At 41.5% G+C, this 10,042-nt stretch overlaps 1 non-coding gene across 1 annotated transcript; it reads left to right on the forward strand.

Moving 5' to 3' along the window:
* Positions 1-259: 259 nt before the first annotated feature.
* TRNAS-GCU (transfer RNA serine (anticodon GCU)) lies at positions 260-335 on the forward strand. Its single transcript has one exon. It is a non-coding gene; the product is annotated as a tRNA-Ser (tRNA).
* The last annotated feature ends 9,707 nt before the right edge of the window (positions 336-10,042 follow it).

Below are 10,042 nucleotides of genomic sequence, written 5' to 3' on the forward strand. Positions count from 1 at the left end.
ATTTATTACTGACATAATTCAGAGATCGACCCCACGAGCATTCTTCATTACAAATATAATAAGGAATCATTTTCTATTCCTAGAGATGGATATCTGGACCTGAGCAAGGGAGCTAGGAAATTGCTCTTAAGAATATGGTAAGTAGTTCCTGCATTTTTGAGTAAAAAGTGGTCCTAGTTCTTGGGCTGACTCTCCATCTGACTTGTCTAGAAGGAATTACTGTGTTGATGGGCCTTTAACTATAAGAATATAAGTTCTGGCCCTGGCCAGTTGGCTCAGCAGTAGAGCATCGGCCTGCTGTGCGGGGGACCCGGGTTTGATTCCCGGCCAGGGCACATAGGAGAGGTGCCCATTTGCTTCTCCACCCCCCCCCCTTCCTCTCTGTCTCTTTCTTCCCCTCCCGCAGCCAAGGCTCTATTGGAGCAAAGATGGCCCAGGCACTGGGGATGGCTCCTTGGCCTCTGCCCCAGGCGCCAGAGTGGCTCTGGTCGCGGCAGAGCAACACCCTGGAGGGACAGAGCATCACCCCCTGGTGGGCAGAGCGTCGCCCCTGGTGGGCGTACCGGGTGGATCCCAGTCGGGTGCATGCAGGAGTCTGTCTGACTGTCTCTCCCCGTTTCCAGCTTCAGAAAAAAAAAAAAGAAAAAAAAAAAGAATATAAGTTCTGTGAGTACAGGAATGTATCTGTTATTGACCACTCTATCCCAAATACTTGGTAGAGCGACACATAAAATACACTCAATAAATATTTCATTCAACAAACAAAGAAGGAATCATAGACAAAACTCCATAGCAATGAAGTATCTCAATGCAGATGTTTCCAGCTAAATCCTTAATCCATCCAAGAGCCTCATCTGAGGTCTAATGGCCCGAGGACAATTATGGGGTTGTTTGCTCTAGTTTGTTTGTGCTGATATTTTACTTCCTTCAGGTTAGACTAAAGGCAGAAACTATAGCACTCTGATGTGGCCTACAGAGGAAGGAAGAGATCTAAAAAGGAATCCCCCGTTTAGGGAAGAGACTGGTATCCCCCAGCAACCTGCAGGGTCTCAGGAGAAGCACAGCCAGTAGGGGGCACTACTGAAGAGTCTGACAGACCAGTGACTGCTAGGGCAGTGTTAAATTCTTGTCTGCACTGTACTTCCTGGGATGCCCTTAAAGCCGTAATGAAAGCTATGATAAAACCACGATTCAATGTCAGCTTGGCATTGAGAATTGAGATCTGAGAACGGGGAGTTGCGATCATGGAGGGACTGCTAGGAGGCAACTGGAGAGACAGCAAAAGGACCCGGAGCCATTCATTGCCGGAAACGGCCCTGGCAAGCAGAAATCTCTGGATTTGGGAAACTTGTAAGTACTTCCTTACACACTTAATGAACACTAGTAAAGAAAATAAAAAATAAGATAAGAGTTTCTAGCAAGATTTTTGCAAAGAGGCCTTGGAATAAAGATTTGGGGCCTTAAAGGGAAAGGTGTTTTCTGCAGGCTGGAAAGGAAAAATCTGCAGTGAACCCAGTGGTTGATAAGAGGACCCAAACTAAGTCTTAAGATTAAGACTCTGACATGGACAAGAGTGTGGTGGTTACCAGGGGTGGGGGGAGGGAGGACATGGGAGGGAGGGAGGGAGAGAGTTAGGGGGAGGGGGAGGGGCACAGAGAACTAAATAGAGGGTGGCGGAGGACAATCTGACTTTGGGCGAGGGGTACGCAACATAATTTAATGGCAAAATAACCTAGACATGTTTTCTTTGAATATATGTACCCTGCTTTATTAATGTCATCCCATTACCATTAATAAAAATTTATTAAAAAAAAAAAAGATTAAGACTCTGAATTAGTACCTGAGTATTCAATCAAATGATTGCTAGCAGTAAAGTACTGTACTGGGTGAAAATGGGTAAAGACATATGTACATAAGTACATAATCTAGACATGTACTAACTATAAATATATACACACACACATATATACACACACATACATAAACAAAATCCTAATAAACATGTCATCTTATAGGTCTGATTCATCATTATTAATGCCTGTATATTATGTCATAATGTCTTCTTATTCAACCATTTAATGAATAACTATTGAATGCCTATAAATCAGATTTCATTCAGCTGCAAGAAACTGAAAATCTCATAGTGCAAGATCAGGATAGCTCAAAAGTGACTGGGAGCTCTTTGTAGGCACACTGCATCTGAGCCTGGGCTCCCCTATCTCTCAGCAGGAGGGGCTGCACCCCAGCTTGGCCCCCCAGAGGACTCATGGCTTTCTCCAGGAGATGGCTTCCTTAATCTCATCTACCTCAAGGCAGCTCTGTCCCCAGACAGCTCCTGTGATGCCTGGCACCCCCAAAGTTAAGCAGCCTGTACATTATTCTACCGACAAGTTTACTCTCAATGCTCGCACTCTCAGGAAAGGAAGGCTGCCGCCCCATACTGCATGTTCTGGACACTGCCAGGCTCCTACATGTTCCCAAGCGTGATGACGGAAAGCTGAAAACCAGTCCTTCTCATCTCTTCCCAAGGTTGGCATGTGCAGTGGCTACTGGCATTGGTTTAGTGGCTAGACTACAGCAGGGCCAACGTTTATGCTGTTTTCTTGGCCGTTTTCTAATACTTACTGCCTTGTGGTCACAAGGTATCTACCAGTGCATGGGTTCAAATTGCATTCTTGTTGTGGAACCCGCAAAGTTAAGGGTGAGCCTGTTTGTCTCTATCCCTTCATTGAAACAGAAGATTTTTAAAAGCCAGAATCTATCTATGAAGATAGTTCCAGATTAGTGGTTCCTAATATCTTGGTACATATTTCGCTAATTGTAATAATTTTCCATGTACTGTCAATCATGTACATCAAATGCAACTTCTCCCCTCTGTCCTACTCTGATTATTTGCATTTGCAGAATTGTAATTGTCAGAACTTTGGCAAAGTTTACAGTTCCTAAAGGGTTTCCTTCATTCATGAAATAGGTTATCATTATTGCTATTAATGCTTCATGAATCCCTTTGCCAGTAAGAGTATACTGAGTAAGGTTTATTGGCTTTATATATCAGCTAACTATATAGACATATAGGTATATATACTGTTATATATAGTAGTGTATATATAACAGTATATAATATATAACATAAAATATATTAAAATATATATCATGTTTTATAGATATTTGCTGACCTTGGGGAATTAAAATTTATGTAGGGAGATCATGTATGGGAATATAAAAAGTCTATTGGTTACTGACTTAAGCTCTATGGAATTTATTCCTCCCAACTACTTAAGAAATATGTCTATTGATATACCTATTTCCTTACTCAATGTAAAAATAGTGGGAACAAATTAAAGTAGAAACTCTTCTGCAACTAGAAGCAGAATTCTGTCTTCTTTTTAACTCTATGTGCACAGTGTTCTTAATTTCCAATCCTTTTTTATTTTATCTCATTGTTAGAAGGCATAACTTTGATGTAGGAACTATATAACTAGTCAGTTTAGTATATTTAGGCAGAATTATTTACAAATTATTTATTTTTAAAAAGGGAAAGAGAAGTGTAAGAATATCATTGAAGTTCTAGATATAATTTACTGGGTATTTTGTAAATAGCATTTCATTTAGTTCTTAGACTATCCTTTGCACTACTCAGTTGTGTAATATTATTTTCATCTTACCAAAGAGAAAGCTGAGGTTCAAAGAGATTAAGTAATTGATGTAAGGCCAGAACAAAAGCCAGGTTTGTCTGACTCCAACAGTAGGCTGTTTCTACTATATCACACACCTCCTAGTTTAAATGATAAGTGTATGGTAGCACATTTCAATACCTCCAATTTTCTATCAAAAATTTAACAATACAATACCCTATTAATTATTCCTACAGCAAATCTTATTCATTTTTGTCTTTTTACCGTTGCTTATTTCATAAAGATAAAAGATACAAAGTCAAATTCCTACTTTAGATATGAAATTCTGTCTTGTTTTTCTTTTCCACAGACCAAATGTTGATCCTAATACTTAACAACTCTTTATAGCATTAAAGCTCATATTTTAAATTTTGCTGTTGATTTTTACCACATTTCTACAACTGTTAAGTCGGGGGTCTTGCCTCTGACTTACCAATTGAATGATACTAACCAGCACTTAATAGACCTAATTCTAATTCACAGTCACTCTTACCAGGTGCTGCCAAGGAGGCATGAGTGTAGTGGTTTCACAGCCAAAAGCATCCCCTTCCTCACGGACCTACTAGGATGCCACCATTTAGAAATTCAACTCTTTATTCTTTTTCTCATATAACCTCTATTATATGAGGAGGGGTTCCATTTTGAGCACTCATAAGCTACACAACAGTAGAGCCATCTTTCCTATTCTCTCTAACCTGCCAGCCAGGTTCTTCAGGGCTAAGGAAGAAGAAAGAAACTGCCTTAAAGGGTCACTGAAAGGACATCAAAGATGAAGTTCCTTTACATCACAATTTTGCTTCACTTCCCCTTTAACTGCCTAATAGCCAAGGAAATGGATCTCAATGGTCTTGTCAAGTTTACCCTCACTGTGACTTTACTCAGACAGAGAGCACATCAACTTCTTAAAAAAAAAAAAATTTGCAACCCAATTTGTTTTCCCAACAGCATATGATTCTGAATCATTTTCATATCTCTGACACTGAAGTAATGTGGCATTATTGCTTTTTTTCAAAACTTTGCAATCAAAAGTCATTCAACCACAGGGCATTTACTGCCCAATAACCACATCGTAGGCCCACACCCGAGAGCTTCAGGAGAATGCTGGGACTTCCCAAGAGGGCGCTGTGGAGGTGGGTTGCCACCATGGTGTAACTGAAAGATCACTGGCCTTATGACCAACATTTTTACAATAAAAAGGAGGACAAAAATAAATTGAAGAAAACAATATCATAAATAAAAGAAACATTTTATTCATTGCAACAACACACTATAATATAAATGCATAATAAAAACATTTGTAATATTTAATATTGTAATTATGCTTACAGCCTATTAATTTTTAATAATAATTGTAAGAAAAAGTACTCATTTAGATACAAATACATCACATCACACACAATGGATCGACTCTACATCGATGTAATACTGACATTTACAGATTAGTTTTCCAATATCAAAAAGAAGGACATGTAGGAGGACACTTTTCGAGGGAGAATGGAACTTACAAAAGGACTGTCCTCCCTAAAGGAGGACGATTGGTCACCTTACTTATGGTCAAAACAGCCTTAATTTGAATCAGAGCTTTGTCATTTACCATCTTCCAATTGCTTCATCTAAAACCTGGACATACTGTAACCACCTCCTATAAGTCTTCCAAGAATGACATGTGAGAACACTTAGCAGGAGGAACACTAACAAAGGGAAGGCACTCCCTAAGTGCGTTTATTTTGACTTACACACAGTCTGTTTCTCCTCTCAGCTCATGGGAATAAAGAGCCTTGAATAATTTAGAGTAACTCCTTTCCCCTAAGAATTCTCCCGAGTTCTGAAGCCTGAACCCCAGACTTCCATGTGCATGCCCGAGAGGGTATTGCAGTTATACACAGAATGCTGAAAGTGAACAACTCTTACCTCTAAGACCACCTCCAATAAGAACTCAAAGAAATTCTAAAATTCTATACTTCAAAATTAATTCATATCAATTCTTTTGATGGTACTTATTTACAGTAGAAATGCCCCAATGGAAATGACACTTTACCCTTTAACTGTCGTTCCTCTCTTAGAAATGACTATATGAGACCAAATATGTACCGGAAGGAAAAGCCAGGCAAAGATGTCTGCACCTGCTGCTCGGTGAGTTTGCATCACACTGACCCTGAGTGGAGGGAGAGTGGAGAGAGAACCCCTCAGCAGGAACAAGGCCCTGGACTCGGAGACGATCTTTCAGGACAGAAGAGCCTTCCTTGTCCTGTGCAGGAAGTGATTCTACGCTAGGGTCACCAGCTCTCGCAAATAACACAAAATGCCCACTGAAATTGGAATTTCAGATAGAGAACCAACATTTTTTTTCCTTTAAACGGAACATAACTGTACTTCTTGTATACTTCTTCATTGTTTTCTGATACTGAGATTGCAGCAAGTGTCCTGCATTTTATCAGGCAACCTGCTTTCCACCCTCCTACCCTCCCATTTGCTGGACTTATACGGCCACCTCGGGCAGTGTTCCGTAGGCCAGAAGGGACTTCTAGCTCAGAAGTTGTGCAGCATCGCCCCTGCCGAGCACTTGATTTTTTTCCACAGTGTACTGACCACCTCGTGATGTGATGTGATGATGTACATTAGCAACGGATCTCTGTCTCTCTGACTAGAATGTAACGTCATGAGAGTGGGAACTTTGTCGTTTTACTTGCATACCCCCATAGATACAACAATGTCTGGCACACAAAGAGAGCTCTGTGAACAATCACTGAATGAACATAGGCTGTATCTTCTTCCTTAGTCAGCTGGTCCTGGCCATTCAGTATTCTAAGTAGCCAATTACCAAATTTCTATCAACACCCACAGAAATACTGCAATGGATCTCTACCCCATTGTAAAGCCAGTAGCCACGGTCACCATCAGAGCTGCCTGGCCCATGTAGGTTTGCATTTGATTCGGACAGACGGTAATGAAACAATGGAGCCAAGAACTGGTGGGCCATTAGCTTTAATCCTAGCTCGCACACGGCGGGCAAGTACACACAGTGGGAAAACACTTCCCTTTCCATTCAGGGCTCCCAAAGCCACTGACTTATCTGAGTTTCCTAGAGTCAAAGATTTCTACCTCCCCAGCCTTATTCACCTCTGTTCCCATCTCCTTCTCTCTGCACAAACTGGCTTCTCCCTCAGCACTTGCCATCTTGGCTGCCTCTCCTCTCCTCCATGTGGCCCTTCTCTGCCCTGCTCCCGCATGGTCTCCTCTGCCCCACTTTGTAGTGTAGAAATCAAAACCTTTAATCCAGTATACAAACAGGGAAGTCTCTGATACAAAGCCACTTATCTGAGGCATAATGGGATTCCTCATAAAAGTGCACCACCCCCTATCATGCAACAGTCAAGGGTGTGGGGAAAGTTTAGTCTTAAACTAAGCCTTAGGCTATAAGAACCCTGCCTGCTTACAGCCTGTCCCCACACCCAATGCAAACTATAAGCGAGCAAACATATATATATTTACAAACTTATTTGATCAACACCCATCTTCCCTGCTGAGGCTGCCCCCCATCTTCAGTCTACTCTTCATGGAACCCTGAGAGTTGTTTCTGAATAAGGGGTCTGTTCACGCCATTTTTCTGCTTCAGAACCGTAGTAGTTTCATTGTCGCTGACAGTAGAATAAAATCCAAACTCTCACTGTGGAATTCAGAGCCTTTATGACATGATCTGAAACTTCCCTTTCGTACCGTTCCTCATTACTACCTTCCCTCAACCCACAGATCATGCTTGCATGTGCACCGACCTCTCCCTGGCTTTCTCCCCACTGAGTGCTCTGGGCTCTGTGTTATCATTCGCCTCTCACCTTTGCAGGCTGGTAAATACCTGCTCATCTTCATCGCCTCTCCAGTGGAAACTTGCCCAACATCCCATTAACCATGGCTTCCCCCAGAATTCTGAACCTAGCTAAATAAATTGTTTTATTATCATTGTTTCATTAAATTGCTTCCCTATATGTCTGCCCTTCCCCCTCAACAAACATATATCCGATATATATATATCTTCTTTTCTTTTTAAAAATGTCCGTACTACATTCCTAGGCAGGGCGTGGCACAAAGTATATGTTACATAAATTTTGGTTGATGACTATTCCTAAAATAGATTTGGGAGGTACCAGTTTCAGAATAGGATTAATGCCACTACATTCCTAGGGTAATTCCAGACCCAAGGCCACACTGGACTCAGGCCCTAGGAACAAAGAGAGCTGGAGAGATAACACGCCTGAGGCTTTTGTCATTTGGTTTCACATTTTAGGCTTCTTCTGTTCAGGCAGCCTCATCAGAAAGCCTGTTCACAGGCGAACTACTAGGAACATGATTTGTTATAAAACCAAATGAATAAGCAATCATTGGGAAAGCTGAGAGGCTGCTGTTCACACTACATAGGACACAGCAGGGTAATGAACTTGAATGGCTAACGGTGGAAATGTCAGCCAATGATGAATTGATCTCAGTATCTGCTCAGCCTCACATTTAAGTTCTCTCTAGAACTGTTGGAAACAAGAAACTCCTAGAGTAAAAATAAACAATTCTTACCCAGAAAATTTCTCTCGTCAAGGACCATCAAATTCCTGAAGGAGCAATATATATATTTTCAATCAACAATATACTGAACTTTTCCTCTTATACACTGAATTGAGAATGTTTTTAGAAACATAAAAACTAGTCCTGCCTGACCTGTGTTGGCACAGTGACTAAAGCATCGACCTGGAACACTGGGGTCACCAGTTCGGGGACCCGGGCTTGCCTAGTCAAGGCACATATGGGAGTTGATGCTTCCTGTTCCTCCCCCCCCCCATATCTCTCTCTCTCTCTCTCAAATGAATAAAATCTTTAAAAAAAAAAACTAATACTGACATTGCTTTAGTTTTCATCACACAATACCTTTCCTTATAACCCCCATTACAACAATTTTACTAGAAAGAGTCAAATATCCTAACCACCTACCCCCAGCATGTCCAACACAGGGGTAGGAGCTTGCCCTAAACAAGGTGCTTCAGCTGGTGGGCCTCAAGAAAGGCACTCCTACTGGCCATATTCTGTCACATCCCATTGTAAAGCCAGTAGTCACGGCCACCATCACAGCCGCCTGGCCCATGAAGGTTCACATTGGATTCGAACAGATGGTAATGAAACAACGGAGCCACGAACTGGTTGGCCATTAGCTTTAATCCTAGCTTGCACCCGGCAGGCAAGTAATAACACACACTGTGCTCCAAAACCCACTCATTCAGTGCTCACAAAGCCACTAACTTATCCGAGTGTCCTAGAATCAAAGGTTTCTAGCTCACCAGCCTTATTCACCTCTGTTCCCCATCTCCTTCTCCCTGCACATACTTTGCACAAACTGGCTTCTCCCTCAGCACTCCACCATCTTGGCTGCTTCTCCTGGACTCCTCCATGTGGCCTTTCTCTGCTCTCCTCTCTGCTCTCTCCTCTCTAATGCTAATCTCGGGAATGGAGAGAGCAAGCTCCCAGTCTGCTCCACTTTATAGTGTAGAAACCAAAACCTTTAATCCAGTATACAAACAAGGAAGTCTCTGATACAAAGTCACTTATCTGAGGCATAATAGGATTCCTCATGAGAGTGCACCACCCCACATCAAAAAGGGTGAGAAAGGCTTAGTCCCAAAACCAAGTCCCAGGATACAAGGATCCTGCCTGCCCACAGCCTGCCTCCAACACACGTTAATATAATCATGCCCATCCCAAGCAAGAAGGGCAACCAATACCATCACCTGGGTGACGAGCTTCCACGTGGGCAGCACCATCTCTAACAAAGTGAGCATAATATATTTTATCGGCCAAACACCCATACTTCAAGACCTTGTGTCATCAGGAAAGATAAGTACAGGTCATTCTGCCCTTAAATTTCTCCCTAGTCAAGGACGATCAGCTCCCAAGAGAGCAGTTTGTATATTTTTGCTCAATGAAATGTTAAAACTTTTTTCTTGCACACTAGTGCTGAGAATTTTTGGAAACATATCAACCAGTACTGACCTTGTTAGTACTGAGTTCCTTTCTGGATCTGATTTTGTCTCTGTTGTTATAAAAGAGGAAGCATTCTTTCTAATTTCTTCAATAAGCATAGCATTAAATACAGTAAATTAAAAAAGATTTGTTTTTCAAAATAAAATGTATTTAGCCAGCTTGTCTTTTGTCCTTTATTAATCACAGTAATGAACGTAAAAATGTTCCTAATTCTGAGTAATAACAATAAGGCACTTTCTGCTCTAAAATTATCCTATCTGCTGACTAACAATACCATCATCATCTGGGTACGTGATACGGACATACCGCTCATCTGTCCTCATTACTGCATTCACCCTGACATGGGAGAG

The sequence above is a fragment of the Saccopteryx bilineata genome, chromosome 7, assembly GCF_036850765.1.
Source record: "Saccopteryx bilineata isolate mSacBil1 chromosome 7, mSacBil1_pri_phased_curated, whole genome shotgun sequence".
NCBI classification, from domain to species: Eukaryota; Metazoa; Chordata; class Mammalia; order Chiroptera; family Emballonuridae; genus Saccopteryx; species Saccopteryx bilineata.